Source organism: Mus caroli, chromosome 14 (genome assembly GCF_900094665.2).
Source record: "Mus caroli chromosome 14, CAROLI_EIJ_v1.1, whole genome shotgun sequence".
In the NCBI taxonomy this organism is placed as follows: domain Eukaryota; kingdom Metazoa; phylum Chordata; class Mammalia; order Rodentia; family Muridae; genus Mus; species Mus caroli.
Window position 1 is genome coordinate 5,665,190 of NC_034583.1, and position 12,929 is coordinate 5,678,118.

The following is a 12,929-nucleotide window of genomic DNA, read 5'->3' on the forward strand; positions in this document are numbered from 1 at the left end:
TAGGGAAGAGGAAGGGCAGGCATATGGGCATAGGGAAGAGGAAGGGCAGGCATATGGGCATAGGGAAGAGGAAGGGCACTGCCAATGCTCGGATGCCCGAGAAGGTGACCTGGATGAGAAGGACGAGGATCCTGTGCCGGCTTCTCAGGAGATACCGGGAATCTAAGAAGATTGACCGCCATATGTATCACAGCCTGTACCTGGAGGTCAAGGGGAGTGTATTCAAAAACAAGCGGATCTTCATGGAGCACATCCACAAGCTGAAGGCGGACAAGGCCCGCAAGAAGCTCCTGGCTGACCAGGCTGAGGCTCACAGGTCTAAGACCAAGGAAGCACGGAATTGCCAGGAGGAGTGTCTCAAGGCCAAGAAGGAAGAGATCATCAACACTCTGTCCAAGGAGGAGGAGACCAAGAAATAAAGCTTCCGTCGTGTCTGTACATAGCGGCCTGGCTGTGGGCTTACATGGATCAGTCATTAAAATAAAACAAGCCTTTGGGGAAAAAAAAGACACAGACATTCGCAACCATTTTCCAAATGGCTATTTCCAATTAGTTGCTCTTAGATCTACAATAAAAATCTTTCCTTATCTTCTCTTTCCAGGAGGACAACTAGTATATAAAGATCAGGAAAGTCAAGTCCGGCTAATTCTCCAGCTTCTCTGGTTTCAATGTGCCCATCCTTACCAGGAAGGGTTCAGTTATGTAACCCTGGTTGCTCTCTACAAATCTATGGGGCAGCTCGGGAGACATTTCTATGAGCACTGTAAAGTTATGATTTATGGTTTAGTGATGCACGAGTCAACTTTTCTGTTGTATGAAAGCAGCCACAGATGACTTCTGAATGAATGAGCACTGATGTGTTCTAATGAAATTGCATTTACAATAAGTGGTAGGCCATAGAAATCAATTCCTTTTTGAGAAGTTGAAGGTTTCCATTTATTTCTTAGCAAACCTAACAACAGGCTTCAGGCTATCCTTGGGTCTGCTTTCTTCAGTAAGTTCTGTGACAGAAAATCTTGATAGGAAATAGTGCTGTTCAAATAGGATGGTTGTTGTTCCTCTTTTTAGTACATATAAACTATCCACTAACTAACCAACTTGTTAAATATTTAAATTTCTTTCTAAGAACATGCATGTGTGTGTGCACATATATGCAGTGGTATGTATGTGTGTGTGCCTATATCCAGGTATGTATGTATATATACATACATGTGACTGTACTGGGATTTTTTATGTGGGTGCTGGGATCTTAGCTTAGATCTTCAGGCTTGCATGGCAGACATTCTATGGGCTGTTGTCTCCCCAGCAGACACTTGGTGCTGCTTTATTTTCTCCGCTGCTTTGGGAGAGGTATTCCTACTTTGATCATGAGAACGGACTGAGACCTGTGGATGTGTCCTGAGGCAGCAATCCCACAGTAGCCTTGTAGAACAATTTACTAGATATTCCAGAGAAGCCCCCAGAGCCTCGGGGAGGTGTGAAGTTGCAGTGCCAAACGCTCTGGAACAACCGCGTAGGAAGGAAACCGGCCAGATATTGGCCGTTCAACAACTTCTAACATGGATCATAAGTTTTTATTTTTGTTATGACACCCACAGATACCAGCTCGAAATCCTGTTCTAAATGAACACAGACTCACACCACAATTAGCAACCCCCATCTCCCATCACTGCCTCTGATTGGCACACATGTGGCATTCAGTGTCCCCAGCTGCCCCAAAGTTCCAAAGAGCTTCTTTTAATATTTTCCTCTGAACATTTTCATTTCTGATCCAGGTGCGACATCTACGACATCTACTTAGACTACTTAGAAACGTCTTGTTCCAAATCCGAGTGCAAAGGATATATCCAGTCGCTATGCTGTAAAGCAGCAGAAGGAACTGTTTAGAGAGAAAGTTGAAAATTCTAGTGGAAAGCAGGTGCTCATAGAGATGACACTACAGAACTGGAATCAGCCCCGAAGCTGAGTTGTACCAGGGCTCTGAAGTTCTCCAACCAACCTCATGGAACCCAATGACAGAGAGGAAGATGAACAGGCAAGGTTAGCCCTGAGCTTCATTCATATGTCAGTTCATTCATTCACACATTTGCCCTTTCATTTATGAAACTTTTAATACATCAATACATAAAAGGCAGGTGGGAGAGAGAGAGAGATAGCTCAATGGTTACAAGTGCTTGCTGTTCTTCTAGGGCACCTGGGTTTGGTCCCCAGCACCCGCATTGCACAGATGCCTATGACTCCAGCTCTAGGGAATCTGCGACCCTCTTCTGGCCTCTGCACACCCACAGCCACACAGGACATACACTCACACAGTCACACACATATATACCAATAAAAAATAACAAAAATAAGTCTCTAGAGAAGAACACACAAAGGAACAGTACAGGGCAGGCCTCTGGTCCTTGGCACGCCACTGTAGCAATAACAGGTACAGCTAAGGAGAGGGGATTATTATTTACTGATGGCCGTTTAAGTCCCAGGACCTCCAACCCATTTCACAACCCTTCATAAAGATGCCAAGAGACCTATGCTGATAGGCATCCACAGAGAAGGAATCTGGCTTCAGAAGATTACTACTCAAAGTTAATAATCTTATTAGCATCATCAAAATCCTGGAAAGTTGCTCTACTTACTGCATTTGGGAGTTTGTTTGTTTGTTTGTTGTTTGCAAACCAGTTTCATTGAAGACAAGCACTTTGCATAGCCACTTCAGAAGTTCTGCAATTCTTAAAAAGAACACCCCAACTTTAAGAGGGAGTACACTAATTCCCACTCTGCAGATGAACAAACTGAGCCTCAGGAAGGTAGAAGGACAGGTTGACATAGAGTACCGGGCACTCCAATTTCTTTTGGCTTACACAAGAACACATGCCCAGCAATATATTGGCTTCTTTCTTGTTTCATGTTGCCTGTGATACCGGAGATCAAATCCTGGCACATGCTCTACCACTGAGCTGGATTTCCATCCTCTGCTGGTCTCCTTAAATGCTTGCTCTTGACAATTAACCCAACTCTGCACATGCACGATGTATCTTGTAACTCAGGTCCCCTCAGCACATACAACTATCCTTGGAATCTGAAAAACATTTGCCCTTCTTCCTTATAGTGATAGATTTCTTCTGGGTAGGATGTAGCCTTAGATTGATAAGAATGAGTGTATATTTATCATGGTTCTGCCATTAGAAATCATGTGACCTTGGGAAAGTTGTGTGTCCTCTCCATGCTTTGGGTCCCCTCATCTTAGTAGTCAGAGTAACTCCCCCTCAGTCTGCTTAGTGAATAAACATCAGGTAGAAAGTATTTAGCAGGCAGCAAACTTTGAGGAAATGGCGATTGAGTCCATTTGTGTTATTGTTATTTGTGTCTCTGGTCCTTGTCAGCTGCATTTCTGACAAGAGCCACCATGGGGCGGCAAAGGGTCAGACAAAAAGGCGTCAGATGGGACAGTATTTCTCCTTGCTGTGACTGTGGGGCCTCGATCTATCTGTGGGCACCATCCTGACCACCATTGACAAGTTCTTTAGCCTTCTCTGAAGTCAAGTTCCTTTGCTTTGCTGGACTTTAATTAGTGGCAGTGGCCAGCAGGTGGACCCTGCTTCCCAGACAACTAACAACGATCTAAAGAACAGATAAAAAGGGCAATGAAGCTGAAGCTCCCCAAAATAGCCTGGCATGATTGAGAAGGTCAGCCTCAACCACTGCATGATACCCACACATATAAAGAGAAATCCAATCATTACCTTTTTAAGTCCTGACAAGAAAAAGGCAGGGAGCTCTCGCTGCCATGGAAACGGGTTCTGTTTACTCTGCTGGTCTTTTCCACTGAGGAAGGGAAAGATCTGCTTCAGAACTGAGCCAAGGGCAAACCTTTCATATCGACAGCTCATTAGAGTTCAAAAATGTGCATGGGCATGGAAGCTCTTTGCCTAATTAGAGAAATCATCTGCCACTCGTAGAGGTCAAGCAAGCTTCTGTTCTAACTCGTCCCTCTAGCAGAAACGACAACTTCCTTAGGTTCTGCTTCCAGAGCAATACAGACTTGAGCAACGTGTCACTGCACACGGAAGTGCCTAAGCCATAGCTGCAAGCTACCTGAGCCCGCCATGACTCTCTCTGGATCCTGAGTGGCTCCTCATCAGTGGAGAGTGAACTCATCATGTACAGCCATTTACATGCAAACCCAAGATCTGACGGATGGAAGTTATACCCACCCATCTCTACCACTCTAGTGTATGACCATGGAAAGCTTCCAGACCTCTCCAAGCCTTTGTTTTCTCATCTGTCAAGTGGACATCTCTCTATTGCCCACAGGCACTAAAAGGAAAGAAGCAACAATCTCTACTGGACAAGAGAAGTAAGGGCAACATGGGTTCAAAATTAGGTTTTGCAGTTCTGTTATTGACAGGGATTCAACGCACCCCTGAGTCTTCCGAGCCTCGATGTTCTTAGCTGCAGCACTAGGAAAAAGTGGTTTTGCCAGTGTGGTAGGAGGATTAAGGTAAATACCATGTGTCCCAAGCTGCAATGCTGCCACACAGTAGTTCTCACAGCTGAGCAAATAGTTTCTCAGGCTACCCTACTCTAGAGTGGGAACTCACTGGATGCGAGCTCATTTCCCCACCTTAACTGTTGGACCTTAGGCCAAAGCTACAACTTCTCTGTTCAATTCTGAGGAAATCTCTATGCCCAGGATTCTCTGAGAACCCTGTATTGGCATTTCCTCAGAGATCTGGTTCCGGGGAACGTTAATTTGCAGGTCCCCCAGCTCTACTGGGAGAAGGGAGGCCACAGTTACGTAGTTTGGAAACCCTGTCCTACTGCCTTCCTGGCTCCGACTGTGTTAACAAGCTTGCAGAAGCATATTGCTTCCCTAGGCTTCTGGATGCTTCATTTTTCTCATGCCCATGGGTGGGATTTTCATAGAAGGTTGGGAGAGGGGGAAGCGATTTCACTACTCAGATACATCTTCTAAAAATGATTTATTTTTATGTTTGTGTGTGTGTGTGTGTGTGTGTGTATGAGAGAGACAGAGAGATAGAGACAGAGAAAAACACCGACAGAGACAGACAAACAGGGAAAGCGAGACATAGAGAGAAAGCCACAAAGTCATATATGTGCAAATGGCAGCAAAGGGCATTAAAACTAAGTAAAAGGGTTACAAGAGGCTGTGAGATGCCCAGCATGGGTGCTGGGAACCAGGTTCAGATCCACTGGAGCCATTTTTTCAGACCCAATGTGTCAATGTCTCAAAAGGGGGGGGGGGCTGATTGACCTCCAGAGGAATGAAGATGTCAGTCATCGAGATACCTTGGCTGGGAACTTCCTCTGAAGCCTCAGGGGCCCCTGGGAGGACTAGCTGTGAACATTTTCCCCATGAAGGGGGGCATCTTTGGCTTTAGTTTCTTCGGGCAGCCTTCAGTCAGGCAAAAGATGATGTGATTCAAATGTGAAGGACATGTAAGTAGGAAAAGGCTGAGGACTTCATGCCTTATGTAAATAACTGCTGTGCGTTGTGGGAAGACGCCCGTGCTTCTCAGTCTCAGAATAAATTGAGACGACTTCAGCCTCAGGAAACAAAGGGAAATGACCATGAGCTAAGACTAGACAGAGGTTTAGTGATTTCTTTCTATCTTTGAGACAAGGTCTCATGTATCCTGTGCGACCTCAGAGTCACTATGTTGCTAAAGATGACCTTGAATATCTGACCTTTCTGCCTCTACAAGCATGCAGTTCCTGTGCTGCTAGGAGTAGAACCAGAGCTTTGTACTTGCTAGACAAGTGCTCTACCAATTGAGCTGTATCCCTAACTATAGAGCTGAAGTAACGACCACAGGAGGCTGTGTGTGTGGTTCCTATTGAGCTGGGTGGCTTCATCAGGCTTAATGTTCTACTCCCAGTATGATTTGCTAGGAGCTTTGCTGAGAAGACATGACTTGCTCCTCACTTAGCATACTCTGTCTTTGCACACAGTGCCTGCATGCTAGAAGCAGTCTTTTCTGGCAGATAAACCTTATCCTTCATCCCTTGGCTTTGTAGCCACCATGTCCTTGCGTATTACTTTACACACTGTGAACTTTTTTACACACTTGGGATCATTTGAAGCTCATCTACTGTTAAGCTCAAGAGGTCAGGGATGGGTATGGTGCTGCTTGTCAGTGTGCCTGTGCCTTTACTAGGTAGGGAAAGACTGATTGCTGTGTCCCTGGAGAGTGGAGAGAACCCCTGACCTGCCGATAACAGTTAGCCAACTGTGACCTAGACAGAGCAAGTATCTTGCCCATAGCCACTCATAAGTGCCAAGGAAGTTGTCTGTTAACTTCTTGTTTGTCATGTTTTGCTACTCAATGACTTGTGTTCCAGAAAGTGCTATCAGCTGAAACAAGTGAAGGATGTTCTTTGATGGCCTACAGTGTAAGCCCAGTTCTGAGAACACATCCTCAATGCGGGGCTTTACGGGATGGACGAAGCAGCTGGTGTGCAGGTGCCTGCTGGCCTGGGTAGAACTCTGCTCACTTGGCTCCTTTGCTACTTTATATATAGTATGGCTGCTGGGATCCCAGGGACTCTTGCCTGAGAATGAGGCTGCTGAGTTCAGCAGTGGACAGAGGCAAGGAGGCGCTGCCCTTCAAACCACTGCTCTGGCTGGGCTGGACCCTCCTCTCCTCCATGTCTCTCATCCTCCTTCAGAGCCAAGCTTCCTACTTGCCTTCTGCCTACGGGGCACAGTGTGTTCTGGTAACGTTACAGCTGTGACCCAGCTCTGAACCAGCAGATGCTGGCACTCCAGCTTCTGCCTCAAGAACATACTGTGGTTTGAGCTATAGCTGTAGTGTAACATGATGTCCTTCCAATTCCTTTCTGCACATGGCCTGTTTGTCTCCCTTGATGGTGAGGCTGGAGAATGTGGTCAGCTGGCGTCCCTGCTCCATTGTCCAGATTTATATTCTCCTCATCCTTCTTCGGTTGAATGACCTTGGATACGCTGTTGGCCTCTCTGAGTTTTAGCTTTTATTTGTTTTAACCTTTTTAGCTCTAAAATGGAAATAAAGATGATAATAGCTACCTTAGGAAGATCAGAGGTTAAATTATGTGGCAAATATAAGGTGAAGCTTTGCAAATGGTCACTCTCTCTGACTGAATCTCAGCAGCCAGGACTTGGCATCACCCAGTCAGCTTCTCCCTTACAAAATTCTCATCCTAGGGCTTGGGGTCCTGAGGTCTTGGGGAAATGGCTCCATGAGTAAGAGTACTTGATATCCAAGCTTGAGGATCTGAGATCAAACACCTAGAAGCCCATGTAAAGAGCTGGGCAAGTATTAGCTTACAGACACCCATAAGGCTTGGGTGACAGAGATATGTGGATCCTGGCAGCTTGTTGGCCTGGCAGGCTTTCTGAAATGGAGACCCTATCTACAGAGAATAAGGCAGAAGATGATTGAGGTAGATAACTAGCATCATTCTTTGTCTTCCACAGTCTCTCTCTCTCTCTCTCTCTCTCTCTCTCTCTCTCTCTCTCTCATACACACACACACACACACACACACACCTTCTGCATGCATTCCCATTTAAGCAATATTTAATGTAACAGACAGATCAGGATATTGCCTTTTAGTTAAGAAACCAACCTGCAGATTGTTAGATAGTTGTCTATAGTCCCAGAGAACACTGAGAACCTTAGAAAAGACAGCACAGATACTAAGCCAGAGACCCGAGGTGAGATCACATTGCAACACTGCAGTCCTGTGTGATCAGGGCCAGGACACTTAACCTTTCTGAGTTTCTGTGGCTGCAGCTCCAAAGTAATAAGATCTGAGGACAAGTACAAGAACGGCGGTGTTAACTGCTTCCACACAGTGGGGCTGCCTACTTCTACATGGTGGGGTTGCCCACTTTCACATAGTAGGGCTGTCCACTCTGGGTATACATTTCCCAACTGCTGTAACTGGAGGAGAATCTTGACTCTCAGTCAAGATATGAAAAAAGGCCTCCACTCTTCTTAGGTAAATCATGGGTCAGGATATCTCCTGAACATTAACTTACACCCAGTTTCATAAAAATTACCCAAGGAGGAATCAGTAGGCAGGAGCCTTGAAACCACACCAAGGAGGGATGAGCAGGCAGGAGCCTTGAAACCACACCACTCCTGTCTTTCTTACCACATCTTATTTCCCTTTGGGGAGAAGACCTTGGAGGTCAAACTTTCCATTAAAAGCCACAGTTCTCTTTGGTTGCAAAACACAGTTTAGCTCCTGGCTATTGCCAGCCAATGAGAATACTGCCTGCCTTCCTTTAAGTCATCAGTTATGGATTTTGCTGGCTTCTTGTCAATTTGGTAAACATAATGTAAAAACTCCAAAATGTGATTCTCTGAGAGGTCAGGGCTTAGCAGCATTATATTAGGGGCATTTCCGCTTTTATTTTCTGCCTGCTAGAAGCACCTCGTTCACCTGATGCCTAGGAGCTTTCTCCTTTTCTTCCATTTCAAGCTTCTGTCTCATTAAGAGTTTCCCTGGTCATCTTCTTCTAGAAGCCCGCTTTACTGTGGCAACTGGGCACTTTTAGAAGCATCACCAGTGAGCCCATAACCTATCTTAGGCATAACCTGCCTTGTGTCCTAGGTTTCCTGCCCCTTTCAGAGCCGTTGTAGGGATTTGATTTAAACAGGGTTTCAATGTAAACAGTTACATCTGTCCTAAAAGCCTTGGTCTGGCACTAACAGCTCTGTAGCACTAGGCTATCTACTGAGCTGCCTGTTTAAATCTATTTTTCAGAGTAGGAGTCCTAAAATACCAACAGCACAGGCTTGTTACAAGAATGAAGGACAATTGTACTCCAAAAGCACTCAGTGCAATGCCCTGGATATGATGAGAAATCACAGAGTTACAGCTCTGAGGCTTTTGATCTATGCTATGGGGTTTGGATTCAGCACTTCTGGGGACAGCTTTAAGAGTCGGCCCTGTCACTGCTCCTGATGATGGCTTCAAGCACAGCAGTGTGCTCCTCTCTCTGTGGCACACATTTGCTCTGACCCCATACTCTCTAGTAATTTTCCATTCTCCATGGCGATAGAGAGACACTCACCAAAGCTTAGGGAACGGTCACCTTTGGCTCTGGCACCGCTTTCAACCTTAGTTCATGCCCTCTGCCCTTCTCTCCAGGCTCCAGGTGATCCGTACTTCTAGGTTTTCAAACACTTCGTGTATCTTGACCCCTAGTTGGGGAGCCTGCTTTCCCTCCCCTCAGCTGTTGTCTTTGCCTAGCTAACATTAAACTGTTCACTCAAATCTCCACCTGACTGGTCCTGGCCACAGTTGCTCTCTCTGGGTTTCTGACATCACATGCTTTCTTATTCATCGTCTTTGCATGGTTTGTTTCTTGTCTTTTCTGTAAGACTGTAAGTACCTCAGAGGAAAAGGCACCGTCTTTCCTGTTCACTGTGAAAAGCACCAGGGACTGACACATGTGTGGCAGGCAAGCAGGAGATATTTCTGCAGTTAAACTTAAGATGGGGAGGAATACAATTTACTTAGGATTTGTGTCAGGGTTAATATGCTGTGAGACTGAAGAGTAGGTGTGGCCTCTGACATCCCAAAATGTTTCTTAAGTGGCATTTGGAATGCAGATAGTCTAAGTACATAATCCTTGTTGGATGGAATTTGAGTATTGCTGGGCAGAGGGACAGAGGATAACCGACTCATGATGCGAACAGAGTTATTAGAGGATAATTGGTGTGAACAGCAGAGCTGTGAGACTGTTTCCATGTCAGCAGGTTGGGAATATGACCATTTCACTTACTATTAAAACATAACCAAAGCAAGCCACAGTGATTCATGGCTGTAATAATCCTAGCACTTGAAAGCCTGGGTGGGGGCATCCTTATAAGTCTGAGGCTAGCCTGGGATACATAGTGAAATCCAGGTCAATGAGATCCTGTCCCAAAACTACTATCCCTGCCCTACACTGACCCCCCAAACACATTCCCTTAACACATGTGTTGTTTAGGGTATGGTGAGATCAGAGTACACAAGGATTCCTAAAGAAACAAATAACAAAGATTTGTCAAGAAGAAAAGCTTGTTTCTGAGACAAGGTCTCACCACATATGTGGCTGGTAGGGCTATGTAGACTGCGTTGGCCTCAAACTCACAGAAATCTACTGCCTCTGCCTCCTGAGTGTAGGAATTCCAGCTGTGTGCATGATGCCCAGCAAGAGATACTCATGTTAAAAACCACTTTTATATTGTATAAATGTAAATTATTGTTTTTCTTTCTGTTACGTTTTCATGTGTATAACTATGCATGTGCTGTGAACTCATATGTACTAAGTACAAGTTCTATCATTGTTTTACACCCCCCAGTAATTAATTTTCTAATTTTTCGAGATTGTAATATAAGTACATCATTTTCCCTTTTTTCCTGCCCTTTAAGACCTCCTATTTACCTCTGCCCTTGCCCTCTTAAGTTCATGATGTCCTTTTCTTTAATTCTCTCTCTCTCTCTCTCTCTCTCTCTCTCTCTCTCTCTCTCTCTCACACACACACACACACACACACACACACACACACACACACCCCTAAATATGTAAATAGAATTGCTCAGTCTGTATAACATTAATTGTATGGATATGTTTTCAGAGTTAACGATTTGGTACTGTATAACCAGGTAGTACACTCTTCCCCAAGGAAGACTCTTTCCCCTACTCTCAGGATTCCTTTCTTGCCTGTTAGTCTTTGTCTAGGGTGTGGCCCAGTGAGCTTCCCAGATCCATGTTAACATGTCTCTTAGTACTGTTCTTGATCTGATCATACTCAGGGAGTCATGGATGTAGCTTCTGATGTTCCTAGGAGTCCCAATCTTACATCAAAGTCTCTCTTACAATTTGTCTATCCCCTTTTCACAGAAATTCCTGAATCTTAGGACTGGGTGCTACAACTTTTTGCTTGTTTGTTTTTTTCGAGACAGGGTTTCTCTGTGTAGCCCTGGCTGTCCTGGAACTCACTTTGTAGACCAGGCTGGCCTAGAACTAAGAAATCCGCCTGCCTCTGCCTCCCGAGTGCTGGGATTAAAGGCGTGAGCCACTACGCCCATCTTTGGGTGCAACAACTTTAATTAAGCAATTAACTAATTTTTGTGGTGTTGAGGATCAAACCAGGTATGCTCGGCAAGTCCCTTGCCACTAAGCCATAGCCTCAGCTCCAAATTGAGATTTCCCTAATTTCAGAGATTCTCTTTCAAAATATAGCCATCATTTTTTTTTCAGAGTAAGTCAGAGATAATTTTATCTTCTGAAGAATTTGGTCATAATATTACAGGAAACAAATGACCTTTCCTGCAATGAGTAGTGTAGTATTTTCAGTAGCATCAAGTTTTGATATATAAAAAAAAAATAAGTGACAAGAATAATGTATTCAACTGCAAGTCTAGAAAATACAGCAACCAGTGCCTAAAATAGCTCTAATGAAATGGATTGCATCTGCTACATCTGCTTGCTCTCTTAGCATTGATGATGCAGAACCATGCATTCACATGGTCAGAGTGAGGTTGAGCCCTTCAGTTTCTACACTTATAACTTAATCAGATGTGTATGTTTATAAGGTGAGAATGTGTCTCTGTGTTTGAAAGGTCACAAGCAGCAGCAAACAGTAAGTCCACAAATCATCGACCTGACCATACCCATTTGAACTGGACTGAGGTGGCATCTGGTATGGTGCTGCATGCATGGCTGCTTCCTTTGGGTAGTGGGTGACAAATATCAAGCTCATTTGATGCCCATCCCCAGGCTGACTATTATACAACTACCTGCTAGAGACTGGGTCTACTCACATGTCTAGCAATATATTTCCTTATCCTATTCTTGCTTATCCCATGTACCTTCACACACACACACACACACACACACAATCTTTTTTTTGAAGTATCTGGGTAAAAGAGGAGGAGATAATATGGTATCATTGTGGCTCAAAGTCAAATATGTAACATGGATTTCACCTTGGTTAGGACCAGCTAGTTTTAGCTGGGGACTTAGTTGGGAGAAGGTTTGAGGGACCTACAGAGGATAGGGACTCCACAGGAAGACCAACAGAGTCAACTAACTTGGACTCTTGGGGGCTCCCAGAGACTGAATCACTAACCAGAGAGTGAGTGCAGGCTGGACCTAAACCCACTACATGTATGTAGCAGATGAGCACCATGGTCTTCATGTGAGTCTTCCAAAAACTGGAGCTGGGACTGTCCCTGAGCCTGTTGCCTACCTGCGTGTGGATTTTGCTTCCTAACTGGGCTGCCTTGTCTGACCTCAGTGGGAGAGGACGTGCCTAGTCCTGCAGTGACTTGATTTGTGTGGGATGCTAAGTGGGGGGATGACACCCAGAGGGGAGCTGCCTCTTTTCAAAAAGGAAGGGCAAGTTGGAATGAGGGAGGACTTTCATGAGCGAGTACTGGGAAGAGAGGTTGGGATGTAAAGTGAATAAATAAATAAATTAGAAAAAAACCTCAGCTAGTTGGATGCCAATTAGTTCCTGGTATCTTCAAATTCATACCCAAACTGAGCATATATACCTTTTTAAATTTTTATTTAATTATTTTATATGAGTATATTGTAGCTGTCGCCAGACACACCAGAAGAGGGCACTGATCCCATTAAAGATAGTTGTGAGTGGTGGGAATTGAACTCAGGACTTCTGGAAGAGCAGTCAGTGCTCTTAACCACTGAATCATCTCTCCAGCCCAATATACCACTTAATGATTCTTGTACAAGTTTGGGGCTGGAGGTGTGGCTCAGTGGGTAAAACCCTTGCCTTGAAGCATAAGAATCTAAATTCAATCTTCAGAATCCACATTTTTTTTTTTTTTTTTTTTTTGGTTTTTCGAGACAGGGTTTCTCTGTATAGCCCTGGCTGTCCTGGAACTCACTTTGTAGACCAGGCTGGC

General features: G+C 44.7%; 1 protein-coding gene and 1 pseudogene across 25 annotated transcripts in view; one reads left to right on the forward strand and one right to left on the reverse strand.

Moving 5' to 3' along the window:
* The window catches only part of LOC110309604, a 1,208-nt pseudogene extending 789 nt beyond the window's left edge, over positions 1-419 (forward strand).
* Cadps (calcium dependent secretion activator) overlaps positions 1-12,929 on the reverse strand; it is a 442,533-nt gene that overhangs the window by 239,790 nt on the left and 189,814 nt on the right. The gene's annotated exons all lie outside the window — the stretch shown is intronic.